Here is a 9675-nt window from a genome sequence, read left to right as displayed (position 1 = left end):
CAAGGTCTTGCTATATTGCCCAGGCTGGCCTTAAACTTGAAGTGATCCTCCTGCCTCAGCCTCCCAAGTTGTGGGATTACAGGTGTGTGCCACAGTGCCGGGCCCCACCAGTCCCCTCTGTGCTCCATGCCAGGCCCTGCCTGTCCTGTCTCCTGTGCTCCAGAGCCCAGGAACCCCACCCACCAGAAGAGAGGAGAAAGCGGACAGAGAGGCCCGCGCTGGGGAAACCAAGGCATGGAGACGACACTGCTGAGACCCAGCTTGACCAGCGCTGAACACCACTTCTCCATGGCAGCTCGGAGCCTGCGAGCCCACACCTGGGCCTCACCTGCCCCAGCTCAGCCTTCACGACCCTGGAGGTGGCTCGCTGGGTCCCCTTGGCTCCATCAAGGAGCAGCTGCCCACCAGAGCCCCAGAGCTGCTCAGCCTGAGAACCAGGCCGCAGCTCAGCACCGTGTTTTGTTTTTGAGACAGCTTCTCACTTTGTAGTCCAAGCTGGCCTTGAATTCATAACGATCCTCCTGCCTTTGCCTCCTGAGAGCTGGGATAACAGGTGAGCGCCCCCATGCCTGGCCCAGTTCCACAGGTTTTAAATTGTCTATAAAGGAAATACCTGTGAGCCAGGCTTGGGGCGCACACCTGTCATCTGAACTCTTGAGAGGCTGAGGCAGGAGAATCACCACAAGTTCAAGGCCAGCCTGGGCTGTGTAGCAAGACCCTGTCTCAAACAAACAAAATAAAACAAAACAAATAGCAAAAACAAAGACAGAAACAATAAAATGAAACAATTACTTTTAAAAGTTAAGCAAAGAGGGGCGAGGGTGGGTAAGGGAAGCTGTATCTGTCAGCACCTGTTGTACATGTGGACCGGAAAGTCAGAAGGACCCTGTAATAATGTACAGTGAACATCAGCTCATAAAATACAGTAAGACCAAACACAAATGAAGCAAACAAGCCAGGTGTGGTGGTGCACACCTGTAGCCCCAGCTCTGTCGGCGGCAGAGGCAGGAGGATCACAAGTTCAAGTCTCCAACTAGTCTCGAAATAAGCCTGGGGCTAGCTCAGTGGGCAGGCCCTGGGTTCAACCCCAGCACCCCAGAAACTTAAAAAAGCAAAGAGAGCTAGGGATTTAGCTCAGTGGCACTGCTACTGCCTCACAAGGGCGAGGTCATGAGTTCAACCTCCGGTACTGGGGAAAAAAAGCAAAGAGAACATGCTGCCTAGGTTATTTTATTATTATTATTGCTGTTTTATTGTTTTTTTTGAGGCAGGGTCTTACTGTGTAGTCAGTCCAAGTTGGCTTTGAACTCACTGTGTGGTCCAGACTGGCCTCAAATTTGTGGTGATCCTCCTGCCTCAGCCTCCCAAGTACCAGGACCACAGATATGTGCCACCACACCTGGCTTCTCACAGGCTTTTCCCATCTCCCGGGGGGCTCCCTGGCCCGCTGAGGGTGTGCCTCACCAGCTCCACATCACAAATAACAGAACTAACGGGTCCCCACACCCAAGAGGAAGTGGAACCTGCAGGGGCCATCCTACCTCAGATGTGGATGACGGGAAAACAGGGGCTGCTGCATCCTCACTGGAAACCTGAGCCAGTGTCACCAATCCCCCAAGCAGGCTCTCTCCATCCTGCTGGGATCGGGTGACGGTAAAGTTTGGTTTGTCCGTGGGGTGAGCTGCTACTTCAGACTTTTTTTATTCCTAGTTTGAGACGGTTTCATATTCTCCAGGTAGGACTGGAACTTGTGATCCTCCTGCCTCGGCCTCCAGAGGAGCTGGGACTCCAGGTGTGCACCACCGCGCTGGCGGCTGGGGGCTTTGCTGCAGGAACTCGGGCAGTGGTGGGCGGCAGCAGGACAGGAGGGCTTCTTGGCCTCTCCCATGCACCCACCTAAGCCACTCGTCTGGCTCTTCTTCCGGGCCGTCACCCAAGTCCCTCGGAGGCCCCGTCCCTCATGCCGCTTAGCGAGTGAGGAGGGCGGCTTTGTCCAGAGGCCCCGCTTCCCCCGCCCCCCGTGGTCTGGCCGCTTCCGGACTCACAGACCGCACCCGCCTTCCCCCGACAGAGGCCACCGCCCCGAGACCCCAGTGCGAAGCCAGCAAGCCTGGCTCCCAGCTTCCTCGGGGCCAGTGAACCTGTCAAGTCCCCGCTGACCACCTCAGCCTCAGCACCCTCACAGCTCAATGGGCGTGCACACACACGCACACACGCACACTTTTGCTCTTGATTCTGAGCACTCACAGACCCAGAGTTGACCCTCCCATCCCTGGTGGCCCGGGCCCAGGGTCTCCCCTCCTTCTTCTAGGGGTCGTGCAGTAGATCACAGAGTCACACTGGTGCCTCAGCTCCACTCCGCCACATTCCTTTCAAATCAGATTGGGCTGGGTGTGGTGATGCACATCTACCATCCCAGCACTCAGGAGGCTGAGGCAGGAGGATTGCAAGCCCAGGCTCTTGCCGCAGGAGGCTTTCCACAGCCTGGCTGGGTCCTAAGCTTCCCATCCTGGGAAAATCTGAGGCCAGGCAGCAGGACAGGGTGACGTAGAGCACGAGTTACCTCCGGGCCCCACCAGACGCCCTGGCTGAGCCAAAGTCCTCCTGAACACACCCTGCTGGCTCTCTGGCAGGCAGAGGCCACTTATTAATGTCTGTGCTGGGGACCAAGTCCAAGGCCAAAGCTTTGCTGAAGTGCACAGTCTCAGCTGGGTCTGGGGCCCACGCCTGGCTGAGGCTGAGGCAAGAGGATTGCTCCAAGTTCAAGGCCATCCTGGGCTAAATAGTGAAAACTGTTTCACAAAAAGAAAAAAAGAAAAACAAAGCAAAGCAAAAGAGGAGCTAGGCGCTGAGGAGCACCAGGGACTGCAGGAGCCACCGGGCACAGGACAGACTCCAGCTGCCTCGGGCTTGGACTATGGCCTCCGTGTGACCCCTCAGGTGACTCTAGCAGCCACAGGGAACCCAGAGTCCTGGGTCTCAGCGGGAGCCACACCCACCTTTAGGAGCAGTTAAAAATGGGTCAGCCGACCCAACTGAAACTCTCCACTGAGAAGTACCAGACCGCCCTGGCCCACACAGCCACCTTTTAGTTTTGTTTTGGTTTTTGAGACAAGGTTCTGCTACGAGGTTCAGGTTGGCCTCCATCTTGCCGTGATCCTCCTGCCTCAGCCTACTGAGTGCGACACTGCACCTGGTTGAAACTTGTGCTTTTAACCGCCTGCCACCCTACCCTGTTTTCTGCACACTTGTGGGGAACAGAGCAGCGATCTACCCAGAAGCCTCTGTGGCAGCCTCACCACCGACCCAGGCAGGGGCCGCAAGCACTGGCCTGTGCACTTTCTCTCCTACTCCTTAGCGTGGCTAAGTACAAACTCGCGGGCTCCCTGCCTGCCCTGCTCTGCTCCCTTCAGCACAGCCAGAGGATTTGCCTTCCCAGCGTGCACACACCTGTGACCCCAGCACTCTGAGTGGCTGAGGTGGGAGGGTCACAAGTATGAGCCCAGCCTGGGCAATTTAGCGACTTAGTGAAGCCCTGTCTCAAAATAAAACATTTTAAGAAAGGACTGAAGATGCAGCTCAGTGCAAACGCCCTGGGTTCAATCCCGTACGTATCTTCCCAGATCCGTCATGTAAGCCAAGGTTCTCCTGCAGTAACAAACCATCCCTTGGGTCGCAATGTCTTCCGACCACAGCCACAGCGGAGTTCTCTCAGGGCTGCTGCCCCGCACCGTGGCAGAGGGAAGAGCTGGGTGGCGTCCGGGAAGCCAGCCTTGGCCAGACCCGAACGCATGACCCCTTCCGGCCACCAGGGAGAGCACACGCCACAGTGTACCAGGAGAAGAAAAAAGCCCAGCCAAACACCCTGGCCAGAGGAGACAGCCTCTTTAATAAATGGTGCTGGAAAACCCGCGCGTCAGCCGGCCAAAGATTAAAACTAGGCCCACATCTCTCACCATGCACTACACTAAAACTGAAGTGGGTCAGAGATCTAAATATTACAACAGAAACACTAAACCTGCTGGGAGAAGTTAGGTAGAATGCTTGAAGACATTTATTGGCACAGGAAAAGACTGAGCCAAACGGGAACTAGTACAAAGAATCAGCAACTGGGATCTCATCTTATTAAAAAGCTTCTGCACAGCAAGAGTAACCACCAAGAGAGTGAAGAGACAACCCACAGAGTGGGGAAAAATTTTTACCAGCACCCAAAATGTTCACTGAACTCAACCTTCAGACTCCTGCAGGAGCTACCCCTGTAATCCTGCGCCCAGGAGGCTGAGGCAGGAGGATCACTGTGACTTGAGAACAGAAAAGACGCGGCGAAGTGTGTCAGAAGGCACCATGAGCAGCTGCCTGTGGCCGTAGCTGTAGCTGTTTCCTGTTGAACTAAATTTAAATCTGGGAGTAAAATGTGTAAACCTTTAGAGAAGTCAAACAAGTCTGCACACGGCTAACAGGAGACCACAGTGATGATTCTTCTAGGCCCCCAGGACCTCGGAAGGTAAGACAGGGTCCTCACAGGGGTAGAGGAGCCATCAGGACAAGCCCTGACCAAACATGACCGGGCTGCAGACAGAGCCCGGGCAGTCTCCAAGGAGGGAAACACACCACCCGGCCGCTGGGTCTCGGCCTTCTGTTCAAGAACTGTGGAAATAGTATTCTGGGTGTGGCCACCTTGTCGGGGTTCCCGATAGTGCTGAGCGAATGAAGAAAACTGGAGCTGCAGATGCCCTTCTGCTTTAACAACAAAACCTGGGACCCAGCGCCTCTGCTCCAAGCTCACTGCCCAGCCCGGCGCCGAGGCCAGACCCGGGGTCCTCACTGGCTGTTCTGCCTGTGGGACTGACAATCGTCACCTGTATTAGCAGACGGTTCCAAAGTGCAGTGACCTCACACCATCACCTATGCCAGCATCTGTTTCCACAAGGGAGTCCAGGGCAGCTCAGCCAGCAGCTTCCTGCTCAGGCCCGCCGGAGACTGCGGCTCAGTGGACAGAGACCGGGCCTCGGCAAGGTACTGCTCCGCCAGGGCTCCGGGCTTTGCCCACGATGGCCCTTCGGCCCTTGGTCTCACAGCTTGAACCTGAGGCTGCCAGTGGCCACCAGTGGCCACTGCCAGTTGCCGGTCTCTGCTGCCTATCGCTGGACACCTTCGGTGCACTCTGCCAGCCCCTGGTCTATACCAGCTGCCCGTTCACAGCTCTTTCTTTTCAAGCACGCTCTCTGTCCACAGCACTCAGGATAAGAATCCCAAGTAGATTGACAAGACCTCCAGAGCCCACACTATCCAAAAAATAAATCATGAGAGGACCACAGGAGCCAGGCTTTATATGGACATCACCTGCGTCACCAGAGAACAAGGAGCCCCCCTAAACCATAGAAGAGGGGAGGGGGTGCTGACTATATAGCACCTGGAAGCTTGTGATTGGTGCAAATCGGTCAGGACTCAAATCTTCTGACCCGAGTTTACTGACTGGTCCCAAGTCAGTGCTATTGCTTGGCTCATATTCAAGCCCACTGCAGTCAGGTAGAGCCTGAATGGGGAGGTGGTGGTGGTTTGGGAGAGGAATCCGGAGAGGCGGCTGCTTGGTGGACAGCAGTCTCCTCTAAGGAAACTGGGCATCTTCGGGGTTGGGGCCGATGGGTCCAGATCTGAGCTGACCTTTGACCTCCCCCAGGGAGCTGCACCTCCTGTCCAAGTGGCCTGGAGGGTGGCGTGAAGCAGCCTGAACGGAGGACCCTGGGGCGAGGGGTCCCAGCCCTCTGGGGCCAGAGGTGAGGCCCGCCAGTCACTCTCCCCTCCGGCGCTGCTGGAGAAAGGAGAGCGGGTCCCTTCTTGTCTTTCTCCAGTGTCAGCTAGGAGGCGGGGCGGTGCATGCCTAGAACCCCAGTCACCCAGGAGGCTGAGGAAGGAGGGTCATAACTTCAAGGCCAGCCTGGCAGTTTGGGAAGCCCCATCTCTAAACAAAAAGGGCCGGAGCTGTAGCTCAGTGCCAGGATGCCTGCCTCCCAGGCATGAGGCCCAGGTTCAAGCCCCAGTGCTGTGAAACAAATGTCACCGTGGCTGCAGTCACCCAAGTCTTGAGCAAGGCCGGATCTGCTTCCAAGAGGCACATGCTGGGGCAGTGGGGCACTCGGCAAAGGGTCCAGTCCCTCACCCTGCAAACGCATGCCGGCCTGAGGGTACCACAGCAGGGAAGTAGCATCCCCAGAGCACGTGACCCTACAGAATGTGCTTCAGGAGTCCTGGAAATTATCGGGCTCCATCTCTACAGCAGCCGGTTGGTTAGTATAGGAGGTGACTCGCCAAGGACATGAGGCCAGGGAGCAAAACTCCCTGCCACCTTGGAATCTCAGTATTGTAACCATTTTTCCTTTCTTTTTTTTTTCTTTTTTGGAGACAGGGTTTTGCTATGTATTCCAGGTTGGCCTTGAACTCACTACGTAGCCCAGACTACTCTCAAACTCAAGGTGATCCTCCTGCCTCAGCCTCCCGAGTGCTGAGAAGGCAGGCGTGGGCCACCATGCCCGGTGTGACACTAGGTTGCTGTCTCTGGCTCTGTGGCCAGTTTCCGTCTGCATCCCTGACCTGGGCTGTGACTCACAACACCTGCTCTGTGGGCACCCTCTGGAGTCGTAGCCTCCCCCGAAGTTTCTGAGCCCAGTTGTGTCTCGAATGAGCGCTCTAAGCACCATTTACAGACAGTGCACATGGCAACGACACAGCTGATCGCCCACGGTCAGCACGGAGCCGATGCCAGCACGGGGCTGTGGCCAGGTCGGGGACTCCCTTCCGTCTTTCCCGGGACCAAGTGAGCTAAAGGGCGCCTTTTTGAGGTCGATATTCGGCCCAGTCACCAGAGAAACAGGAAGCTCATTTTGCAGAAGATCACCCCCTACCACCCCGTCGCTTGTTGACTTCAAGTTATTTCTTGACTTTTAATTTTCTTCACAGAATTCCACAGCGATTCTTCCAAACCCAGGCTTTGCTTCCCCTGAGAGTGGCTGAGCTTAGAATTAAACTCTTCCAAGAAATAGGAGCAGTAGAGGATTAATATTGTCCTTTTTTCCTTTCTTTCTTTTTTTTTTCTTTTTGGGAGACAGGGTTTTGCTATGTATTCCAGGTTGGCCTTGAACTCACTACGTAGCCCAGACTACTCTCAAACTCAAGGTGATCCTCCTGCCTCAGCCTCCCGAGTGCTGAGAAGGCAGGCGTGGGCCACCATGCCCGGTGTGACACTAGGTTGCTGTCTCTGGCTCTGTGGCCAGTTTCCGTCTGCATCCCTGACCTGGGCTGTGACTCACAACACCTGCTCTGTGGGCACCCTCTGGAGTCGTAGCCTCCCCCGAAGTTTCTGAGCCCAGTTGTGTCTCGAATGAGCGCTCTAAGCACCATTTACAGACAGTGCACATGGCAACGACACAGCTGATCGCCCACGGTCAGCACGGAGCCGATGCCAGCACGGGGCTGTGGCCAGGTCGGGGACTCCCTTCCGTCTTTCCCGGGACCAAGTGAGCTAAAGGGCGCCTTTTTGAGGTCGATATTCGGCCCAGTCACCAGAGAAACAGGAAGCTCATTTTGCAGAAGATCACCCCCTACCACCCCGTCGCTTGTTGACTTCAAGTTATTTCTTGACTTTTAATTTTCTTCACAGAATTCCACAGCGATTCTTCCAAACCCAGGCTTTGCTTCCCCTGAGAGTGGCTGAGCTTAGAATTAAACTCTTCCAAGAAATAGGAGCAGTAGAGGCATCTCCTTTTTATTTTATTTTTTATTTTCCTGTTTTGTGTTGGCACCCCCTTTTCACGTTCAGGACTGTTTCGGCATCCTGCAGCCAGCGGGATTCCCACCCTGCCCTCAGTGGGGCACAGCCCGGAGCTCAGTGGAGAGGAGGGCGCCCACCGCAGGGGAGGCACCTGCTGCTGGCTCTTTCCGCTGAACAGGCCACAGGTGAGCGCCCCAAGTTCCGTGTGCCCACGGGAAACCACGTGCTGTGGCCTGGCAGCCTTCTTTGGGAAGAGGCTTTGGCACAGGTACTGACCCTCAGCCCCTGGGGTCTGATTCCGGAAGCTCTGGGCGAAACTCACCATTTTTAGCCGAGATCGGGGGTTTGTCCGGAACTGGCTGAGCTCACACGGAGAATCCACTCCAGCTGGCTCAAGGGGCGCGAAGGAACTCGGGGGCTGACCGACTCAGGGCAGGTGGCAGCTGCTTCGGGCGGCTCTGCTCACGCCCGTGCTTTAGTCAAATGAGTCACATGCTCAGGGCGGCCTAGCAAACCGTTTGTGCTCGCCCTTCTGCCCAAGTGTCCTCACTGCGCAGCAGTAAGACAAGCACGGAAGCCACGGGTATCAAAGTTCCCTAACCAGCCAGTGCCAGGTGGCTTCCCTTTCCCTGAGTAAGTGGCCACCTGAGTAAGCATTTGATGGACTTGCTACTGCCACGTGTTCTGCACGCGGTGCTGGGACAGTGCCCTACTCAAGGACTGTGTTTGCTTTCCAAGGCCCTTGGTGAATAACCTTACTAGCACCTGCCAGGGGCTCTGTGAGTCCCATTTTCAAAGGTGGACATTGAGACTTAGAGCGATAAACTGGCCCACGGTGGGTAATAGTCAGCTTTCCCAACACCTACGACTTAAAGGAGGGGAATTTTCATTGGGCTCATGGTTTAGGGGGATTTGGTCCATGGATAGCTGCGGTGGAAAACCCTGGCAGAGGAAGGCTGTTCACATGGTGGCAGCCAGCAGGTAGAAAGGGAAGGAAGCTAGGGAAGGAGACACACCCTCCAGGTCACACCCCAAGGAGCACCTCCTCTGACCAGGCCCTGCCTCCTAACCACACCTCCAACGATCAGACCCCAGGTGAGTACAGCTCCCCTGCACCCGGTCGCCTTCTGAAAACCCCACTTCTGGACACACGAGGCTTTTGGGGTGTGCTAGAGCTAAAGCACAGAGCATAACCAGCACTAGATTGAGCAAAGACAGCGCCTTCCCTATGTGGGGTCTGCAACCCGTCAGCAAAGGCCGGCATGGAAGGAGAGCTGGGCCAGAGAAGACTTGCTGCTGGGACACCCTTCTCCCTGCCACACGGGGCGAGGCCTCAGGCCTGCTGTGCTTGCACAGGAAACACACCATGGACTGCTGCTTGCCACTGAGGACTCACCAGGCCCTAAACCCTGGTGCCTAAGAATCAGTTCCTCTGCCACATATGCGTGAGTTCTGGTGCACAGAGATGTTCTGCTTGGGTTACTGATTGTTTCCCTGGGGAACCTCGCGGGACGCGCCATGTCTCTGGGTTGCTCTGTGCACGCCCAGTGCATCGTTCCGCCCGCCATGCAGCTGGAGGCAGCGCTGTTCACAGGACTGTGGTCCTTAAACTGCCTCAAGGCACCGAATGCAATGAGGGGGCTCCAGGAGAAAGGCTCCCCGAGGGGATCCCATGTCATCTCCCCAGATTCTGCTCGGCTCTGTGGATGCCTGGACCCTCGGCAGAAGTCCCCGCTGCTGAGTGTCCCCCACGAGAAAGGTGGGCTGATGCAGAGGCCACATTCCCACCATCCGGGCCCCAAGTCAGACCCACAGAGGCCAGTGGGAGCCTTGGCACGCCCACCCCCTGTCCACTTTCCTCCTGGCCTCACTAGAGATGCAGGAGAATCTATGCACAAGAGATATCT

The sequence above is a fragment of the Fukomys damarensis genome, unplaced genomic scaffold (genome assembly GCF_012274545.1).
Source record: "Fukomys damarensis isolate Sample0158 unplaced genomic scaffold, DMR_v1.0_HiC HiC_scaffold_5, whole genome shotgun sequence".
NCBI classification, from domain to species: Eukaryota; Metazoa; Chordata; class Mammalia; order Rodentia; family Bathyergidae; genus Fukomys; species Fukomys damarensis.
Note: the sequence above shows the minus strand (reverse complement) of the source record.